We start from the raw sequence: 10,045 nt of genomic DNA, 5'->3' as shown, positions 1-10,045 counted from the left end.
AAAGAGAGAGAGAAAGAGAGAGGGGGGGGAGGGAGGGATGGGGGATAGTTCCAAGTGTGCCCATATGTAGGCTCTTGGTCTCCCAGACGTAGATGATAGACGCTGTGTTTTGCTGCCCTCTTGTGGTTGATTATCAGAACTCATAATTAAATTTATGATTTGGATGCAGTGGTGCTGTGAAGACCATCTACATCCAAACTCACTCCAGCCCGTAAACACAGCAGACTGCACATAGCAGTTCCAGCCTAACTAGTAAACACAGCAGAACAGGGTAATCAACTGTAGAACAGGGTAATCAACTATATTGTTCCGCGGGCCAAATTTGGCAGATAGCTCTGACCAGCAGTCCAGGGAACGGGAGGGGGGGGTGGCGAACGTAAGTTGTTGAGTGGGGGGGGGGGGGGGGGGGTTTAAAATTTATTCTCCCGTCAAAATAAAGAAATATTTTAAACAATTTATTCTGGTTCCGGATGGGATGGCATTTGGGTCCGTATCCAGTTAATCAGGAATAAGATTGGGTCCGGACAGGACTGTGTCCGCGGTCCGCCTGTTGGTGACCTCTGATGTAGAAGTTCTTATTGTTTGTACAATATTGCACATTTTATCTTATTAAATTCACCTCCTCTTTTCATTTCACTATGGATACAATTCAACTGCTATATGATTCAGTTTCAGTATGGATATCATTAGGGGTGACCTGCAATAGTCGCTGATTCGACTATAGTCGACTATACCCCCTAGTCGACTATGAACGTCATAGTCGAATGTAGCTACCATTCTAACTGCATGGGGGTGCCCAAGGATGCAGCTAAGCATTAGTTGTTACATGATGTCTTTGTTTTCGTTATATATAGCCTTTTGTCAAATAAAGTCATCCTAATTTCTGTTAATAAATATTTTTAAATGATGTTTGCGCATTACCAATAGGCATATTCCTTACTACACATTAATAAACCACACCCTGCTGTTGCACAATCCAAACGAGCGGAGCTGAACACGCAACAGAATACGCGCAGCACCTGCCGAGATTATAATGGCTACTAAAAAACTTCAAAAGTATTTTGAAAAACATAATCAAACAAAGTAAAGTGCAAGTTATGTCATCAACGTCTTTCATTTCGCACGACAACAACCAACATGGTATACCATTTAAAACGCGTAAAAAAAAAACGTTTGTCGTTTCAGTCGTGCCGTCTCGTCTGTCGCGGTGCATCTTGGCAAGTATGCCTATAAACATTTTTTGTTGTTGTTTGCTTTTAAATCCCGTTACTTGAACCTTTCCTTGTATTTTTTTGCTGTTGTGTGGCAATTTTTTATATTTTCAGGCAGGCATATTTTATTTAAAATATTTTTGACATTTTGCACAGTGCCTGTCTGACAGTTCGATATGCGCAATGCGCACTGACGGTTAATGTTCTCTAACGTTTCATAAAAAAAAGTAAATAAATAAAAGCTGAATAAAGCCAACCAACCGTGTTTATTCATTTATCTGAGTGTTTTAGGTTTTTACTTTGAAGAGGAAAAAAGTCCTGAATGAAAACGGGATCCCGTTTAAGGTGCTCTAAATAAAAAAATAAAAGATAAACCATTAGTCGACTATTAGTCGACTAAAGGGAAAAGCTGACGAATCAGATTCGACTATGAAAATCCTTAGTTGAATACACCCCTAGATATCATACAGCTTCACTGATCCATAGATTCCATCTCAGAGCGGCAGGTTGTCCAGATAACATCGCTACCTGGACATCAAGACTATTTATGAGCTTTTGTCACTGCAGTCTTCACTAGGCATTTATTAAATCCTGAGAATAAAAAAAACTTGAAATGAAAGACTGCACTTGGACTTTTGATTCAAATTCATTTCACAATCAAAATAGATCTTCATTTAGGTTTTCTAAGTATCTTCATTAGGATCACACATTATTTCCCCAGTTTCTGGTTACAGACCCATTCCAGATCCAAGTTAACCTGTATATCACTTGTACAAAAAATTCAGTTATACAACAGAACTTAAAACACGAACAACAGGATATAAAATCCAATCACCATGGTATCTTTGTGGCAAGACAATTTGATTTATAGTGGTGCAAAATATGCAAAAAGGAAATTTTTTGGTGATAAAGAAGCAAATTATTGAATGATGTATGGTCATATCCTACATGAGTGAATGTAGTTTGCAATGGAAACCATCCTTAAGTCCAGACAGCTGCTTCTTTCCTGGGTCTCCTACTTTATTCCAGTACAAATCCAGTTTTCTCAGGTGGGTGGAGTTTGATGTCAGAGCTGAAGCCAGTGCATCACAGCCTTCATCTGTGACATCACAATCACACAACCTGCAGACAGAACAATGACACGCTTCACTCTCTGCACACGTCTCTGCTAATTATGTTCAATATTCACCCATTACAGTACGTTATATCTCAAAGTATTATTTTCCTCTTTAGAGTCACATTTTTCACAAGTGCAGTCCTACACAGAGCCGGAGTGGCTAATCAGGAGATTCGGAAAGATTCCCGATGGGCCGGCTCCTGTCAATCTCCAGTTTCGGCCGATTGGGAGGGAAAAATAATTTTGGGCCGGATTTGGGCATGAAACTCCCGGGCTGAAAAAGGGGCCCACTCCGGCCCTGGTCCTACATCTTGACTGAAAAAAGACTTTAGTAGTGAATCACCATCACAGGTAAGACAGTCTAAGACTAAGCTTAAACCATGACCAGGAGGTGAGTGTAATTACAACTTACATATGAAAATATGGATTATTACTATTGAGGGGGGTATTAAGTTTGGGGTTTTGTTTATTATGTTGGCTTATGTCACTGATACCTGAGTTAATTAGTGTGTGTCATGTTGCGGAGGGCCCCCTGCCGATCGCCCCTTGTGTTCGTCCCTCAGGTGGAAGGGGCCCGCGATCTGTCTCACCTGAGGGTCATTTGTTCGTCTATATATGTCTTGTCTTTGTACCAGTTGACCGCTGGTTATTATATCCTTAATTCGGATCGACTCACAGGTTTTTGGTTTGCGCACTTTCTCATTAAACCATCCATTTTCCCTGAGACTTGGCATGATTGCTTCCTTTTTATTTCGCTCACCCTGCCCGTCACAATAACACTACACAAAAATGTTATATAAATTTAATATGTTTGAAATATGTTTCAATATGTTGTTCTTGTAGTCTGAAATTTTACCATGTTATTTGTTATCACGTATGTCCTGCAGAAGTGAAGAAAGCCAGTCTATGTAGAAAGAAGAAATTGGAAATTCTCCCCTTCCAATATCAGAGTTTTATCAGTTTCAGTGGAAAGACGCTCCGTTTCATTACAGCAGCAAGCTTCTCTTCCCCTCAAAGGACACATGCACACCTCCTGTAAAGGTACACTGTACCTGACTACATTAAGACAAACCCTGCGACCCCTAAACGGAACTGATGTTAACTCATGTAGCCAGTGGCGGCCTCTGACAAATATCTCAGGGGGGGCAATTGTTGTGATGACCATTTCAGTGGGTAAATAAAAAACAGTGACTTAACCAATAAAAATATAATCATAAATATATATTTCTCCTTACATTATAGACTGTACAGTATTTGTGCACCGATATATCTTGTAAATATCATCTTGGTTAAAGCTCTACAATGACTGAACAATTAACTGTGGTCAACAAAAATTGTCATCTCTCAATTTGCCCTCATAAACAACTTTAAACATGAAGAGATTTACCATGAATTAAAAGTGAATCTTTCCTACTCACAATCATTTCTGTGTTCCTCAGACAGTATTTTATTGTAGGTGTTGTGTGTTAGAATATAAATGGGCAACAGCATTAAGGATGTAACAGAATGCAGGGAAAGCAGAACAGGGCGCGCGCTACTTCACATGTTTTCCCTTCATACCAGTTTCACGAAAATCCCCGGTTATATTCTTTTCCTCCCTTTGTGGACACTTCACTTGTTTGATGTTTAAATTTGGTCTCGGTGGCCCTAATTCCTTAGTTGCTAGTTTATCTTGATTATTACGACGACAGAATGGCACTTCTCTTAATGAAACGATTGAGTTGTTCTGAGTTGAAGGAACGCTGACCGTGTTGAGCAGATTAATTTCCCTACGTTACGTCTGACGTAAGCACGTAGGGGTAAGCCCTCCCGGAACCCATAGACATTGCATTGCAGCGCCTGCACTTTGAAAAAAAAACTTTTAACATGAGAGTCTACGAGAGCAGTCGGGGCGATTTTCAGTTAGTCTCAAATCGCCCCAAAAAAGGCGGGATTACAGGGAATGCACCTCAACGCTGATTGGACAATGGCATTCAGAGGCAAGAGACGCTGTCCAGGACAGACACAGTTAGTTAAATACCGTGATAGAATGTGAGAGAAAAAACTTCCTTTTCATCCTTTCGTGGTGCGTCGCCCAATCGCCCTAATGAACAAACCGCCCCTGCATGTAGCCTATTGATCTGTTATACTAAGCACATTAACTGATACTTTGCAATCCTAAAACATACTTTTTACAGAACACTAAACACAATTCTCTACCACCAATGAACCAAATCCAGTCCTCACAGGGGAAATGTGTAGCCAATTTGAGGCCACAGGTTATGTGTGCGTCACCGGCTCTGTATCGACAAAATAAGCCATGTTTTCGGGAAATGTGTAAAACACTGTAACACCCTGCCTAACGTCCTATGCGATAAAGGCAGGGACCTGAGTCCCAACGTGAGTGGTTGCTAAACTTTATATTTATATAAACAACCAATAACAGCTCAATCCGCTCTAACACATGGGTTTTAAGGAACGACACATAAGCAAAGAATATATGCAAATACCCACAAGCTTTATTATGCAATATGTAAATGAGCGAGTGTTTACAATTTACAGGTTCCTCGCTATGGGTAGCATGTTCATGTTATGGCAGGAACGTTTCGCACCACATATGCGTACACACACTAAACCAGTATAAACAAAACAAGTGTAGCAGGCCTGAACCATCGCTTGTGTGCGTTGAGGCTAAAAACTTTACCGCCACTTCACTTACTAAATGTAAGCAATACAGGATCCATTAAAGCCAAGAGTGAGAGAGAGAGAGAGCGCGCAATAGAGCTATGCATTGTTAGATGTTGCCCCAAGTCTAGCAATACATATGTAAGGAGGAAGTGGTGCATGCTGGGAAACTTTGTGGTGTTAATTTTTTCTCTGAGATTTTTCATTTGTAAACCTCAACAGTTTACCATGAGAGCTCAAAAAGCAGTGTGTGTGTGTGTGTGTGTGTGTGTTTGTGTGTGTCACTACACACTACACATCTTCATACACACCACATACATTCCAACACATCATACACAGATTAATGCACACAAGACTCTATAGAGATTACACGAAAACCTCTCACAAACAGCAAGTCAAATCTTTGTTCCAGGCAGGGCACTGACACTTCCTCATTTACGGGTATTAGCCATAATCTTACAACAGGTCACATCTTTTCAAGCCCTCTCGTATTTCCTCGGATTTTGTTTGCAAATCTAGGTTTTAGTTATTAAGCCAGCGCCATTACCCTTTTATTCTGACCACGTTAGAATAAACCAACTTAGCTCATTAACATAAACACGCTGCTCTACTGTTTGAAGTCGGCACCATTATAGTTGCCATGTTCTCTAGAGGAGAACTGAGATTACAAACCCTGCCTCCTCAAACACGCTTGCACAAGCACGCCACACACATTTACTCTCCACTGCTTTCGACACGTTCTCTCACACACACTAGATGTTTAGTCTTCACCGTAAATATACTGATCCTTGTTGTTGATGCTGTTTGTTTTAAGAATAATTGATTTTAAATAAATGTATCATATATTATCACCAAGTTGTCTGTGTTGATATAATTCAAAAGGTGGTTGTTTTCACCTTTGAGAGAGGGCGTGGCAGAAGGAAAACCAAGGAGATGGGGAAACAAGGCGGGACTAGGGCGGACGACATGGGACTGGGAAGGAGGGCGGAGCTAGACGTGACAGGTGTATACAGACAACCTTTCTTCTTTCACATATCCATGAAGACTGTCAATCAACCTCCAAATCCTCCAGCTCTGACCTTCATGGTTTAATCAGCCAATTACTATCTGACTCTGTAGAAGATCCTTGACTGAATCCATAGTCAGTGTGGATTCTGAGGGACGATGTCACATTCACTCCAGTGACTCCAGTCTTTTTTTTATTGTAATTTGAACTGTTTATTCTGATGTCACTGTGGCCATAGCAATCTGATTACTGTATGTGAGAATTCCCAGCATGCACCTCTTCCTCCTCAGACATGTATTGCTTCACTGGGTCTACAGGGTGTGGTATGTGAAATGTGCTCACTGGTTAATTTCTGTTTGTGTTGTTTATTCCTCACTTCTTTATTCTGTGTATGACTCATCTCTATGTCAAAAAAGAAGGTGTGTAGTGTGTATGGTGTATATGATGGTGTATGTGTGTATGAAGGTGTACAGTGTGTATTGTCTGTATGACAACACCTCTTTATGTATGTATGTGTCTGTGTGGTGTGTTTGAGAGATATGTGTGTGTGTGTGTGGAGTGCGTATGAGATGTATGTATGTGTGTGTATTCTGAAGAAACTAAAATTAAAGATCTTGAGATGAGATATAACTCATCTCTATGTCAAAAAAAGAAGGTATTGTGTGTATGACAACACCTCCTTATGTACAGTGGGGAGAACAAGTGTTTGATACACTGTTGATTTTTCAGGTTTTCCCACTTGCAAAGCATGTAGAAGACTGTAATTTTTATCATAGGTACTCTTCAACTGTGAGTGATGGAATCTAAAACAAAAATCCAGAAAAATACATTGTATGATTTTTAAATAATTAATTTCCATTTTATTGTGTGAAATAAGTATTTGATCACCTGTCAACCAGTAAGAATCTTGGCTCTCACAGACATGTTACTTCTTCTTTAAGAAGCCCTCCTGTTCTCCACTCATTACCTGTATTAACTGCACCTGTTTGAACTCGTTACCTGTATAAAAGACACCTGTCCACACACTCAATCAGTCAGACTCCAGCATCTCCACAATGCCCAAGACCAGAGAGCTGTGTAAGGACGTCAGGGATAAAATTGTAGACCTGCACAAGGCTGGGATGGGCTACAGGACAATAGGCAAGCAGCTTGGTGAGAAGGCAACAACTGTTGGTGCAATTATTAGAAAATGGAAGAAATGCAAAATAACGGAAAATCTCCCTCGGTCTGGGGCGCCATGCAAGATCTCACCTCGTGGAGCATCAATGATCTTGAGGAAGGTGAGGAATGAGCCCAGAACTACACAGCAGGACCTGGTCAAAGACCTAAATAGAGCTGGGACCACAGTCTCAAAGAAAACAATCAGTAACACTCTACGCTGTCAAGGATTAAAATCCTGCAGTGCACGCAAGGTGCCCTTCCTCAAGCCAACGCATGTCAAAGCCCATCTGAAGTTTGCACATGACCATCTGAATGATCCAGAGGAGGAATGGGAGAAGGTCATGTGGTCTGATGAGACAAAAATAGAACTTTTTGGTTTAAACTCCACTCGTCATGTTTGGAGGAAGAAGAATGATGAGTACAACCCCAAGAACACCATCCCAACCGTGAAGCATGGTGGAAACATCATTCTTTGGGGATGCTTTTCTGCAAAGGGGACAGGACGACCGCACCGTATTGTGGGAAGGATGGATGGGGCCATGTATCGTGAGATTTTGGCCAACAACCTCCTTCCCTCAGTAAGAGCACTGAAGATGGGTCATGGCTGGGTCTTCCAGCATGATAATGACCCAAAACACACAGCCTGGGCAACTAAAGAGTGGCTCCGTAGGAAACATCTTAAGGTCCTGGAGTGGCCTAGCCAGTCTCCAGACCTGAATCCAATAGAAAATTTTTGGAGGGAGCTTAAAGTCCGTGTGCCCCAGCGACAGCCATGAAACCGGAAGGCTCCGGAGGAGATCTGGATGGAGGAGTGGGCCAAAATTCCTGCTGCAGTGTGTGCAAACCTTGTCAAGAACTACAGGAAACGTCTCATCTCTGTAATTGCAAACAAAGGTTTCTGTACCAAATATTAAGTTTCTTTTTCTGGTGTATCAAATACTTATTTCACACAATAAAATGGAAATTAATTATTTAAAAATCATACAATGTATTTTTCTGGATTTTTGTTTTAGATTCCATCACTCACAGTTGAAGAGTACCTATGATATAAATTACAGTCTTCTACATGCTTTGCAAGTGGGAAAACCTGAAAAATCAGCAGTGTATCAAATACTTGTTCTCCCCACTGTATGTATGTGTCTGTGAACTGTGTTTGAGAGAGGTGTTCTTACCTTTTACTCTTTACCCTTTTACCCTTTACCTTTTTACCCTTTACCCTAGGCAGGCAAATCTTCCAATGGTCACTTAACATTTAATAACACGACATATTAAAATTAATCTCAACCAAACTGAGTTGGAGACCACCAGACCAAAGAGCAGCTCCATGACATAACAGCAAGAGCACCATTTAAGTGATGGTCTGCCACACACCATCCTCCCCTTCATAGAGTGACTGTCTCTGTAACACCATCCTCCACAAGCAAAAACAACTTTCAAATACAAATGTACATATCAAACTTTCCTATTGCCACATACAGTAATGAGTCTGTCAAGAACCAACTGCCTTAACAGGAACTAGTGTCTGATGCTCTCACTGCAGAGAACCAGCCACTGACAACCAGTGTGCTCCACATTCTTGGTACAGCAAACCAGGAACGTCCTTAGTGCAGATCATCCAAGGCTCTGTACCCCGGGGCATTTAATATCCATTTAGCAGTACAGGAATATTGCAAGTGGAAGGTAGCGTGAAAACGAAACTGAGGACGCCAGGGGAGGAAGCTGGCAGCAGGCAAACGCCGCGAAAAGATAAACTGATAGGAAGATAAATAGCTGGTGGAAAACTTGAGGGAGGCCAGTAAGCGGCGCAGGAGAAAGACACTCGAATAAGAAAAGCGAAAATCAGAGAAGAAAGAGAGAGCGAGAGACAGAGAGAAAATAAGGTGGCGAGACACCTTCAAACGGAACACAACAACAAGATTGGTAGACAAGAGAAAGGGCTGAGAACGTAACGGGCAAGCCAAAACGAATCAGCAATGATTCCAAGCTTCCTTAAGAAGCCATGACAACAGGTGAAACGGATCATTGCTGATTGGGCCGATTCAGTCTAGAACTGACTCGGGTGCCTCTTGTGGAGGTAGAAGGTGTGGCATCCGAGCCAGCCCTGACAGTGAGGGCCTGGACTCAATGTGTCTGCTACACATACTGGTTGTTCTGTCTCCATGACCCTGTTCCCCTTGGTCCCTTGTCCTATCCCTGGTTTTATGTTGGTTCCTGTTCCTGTTGTTGTGTCTGTCTGAGTCTGTGTACCTGTTCCTGTGTCTGTATCTAATGGTGTTGTCTCTGTTCCTGTCCCTATGTCTGTTCCCCAGATCATTACCCACTTTATTCCCGTGCCTGTGTTTGTCGTCCAGCATATATTTATCTCAGTCCCATTCCCTGGCCCCCCACACTCCCGTGTCTATCCCCAGTCCTATCCTCTCCAGCCCTGCTCCCGTGCCTCGCCCTGGTCCTCTCCGGTCTCCGCTTGTCCCTTATCCTGTTTATAGTGTTGTGTCCCCGCCTAGCTCCTTGCCAGTCTCCACGTCTTCTCCATTTGCCATGCCCCAGGTTCCACATCCTGTTTTTCCTAGTCCTGTCCCTTTGGTCGGTCCTGTGATGTCCTGTCCTGTGTCCCTGTCCCTGGCCGTGTCCCACGGTTCCCTGTCTTGTCCTAGTGCCTTCTTTCCCTTGGTCTGTCTCCTGTCTTGTCTGCCCTTCTGAGTGAGGAGGAAAGGCCCCCTCCGTCGGTGAGTTCGGTCCTGACCGTATATAAGGGGGGAGGGAGTGGACTGGACAGTCCGTCTATGTCAGAGGGTGAGGACTCCTTGGAGGAGGAGCCTATGGAGTACTCTCGGAGCGAGACCCCCGCCCGGTCCATGGACTGGAGCGTGGCCGAGGAGGAGGGGT

Source organism: Brachyhypopomus gauderio, chromosome 6 (assembly GCF_052324685.1).
Source record: "Brachyhypopomus gauderio isolate BG-103 chromosome 6, BGAUD_0.2, whole genome shotgun sequence".
NCBI lineage: Eukaryota > Metazoa > Chordata > Actinopteri > Gymnotiformes > Hypopomidae > Brachyhypopomus > Brachyhypopomus gauderio.
Note: the sequence above shows the minus strand (reverse complement) of the source record.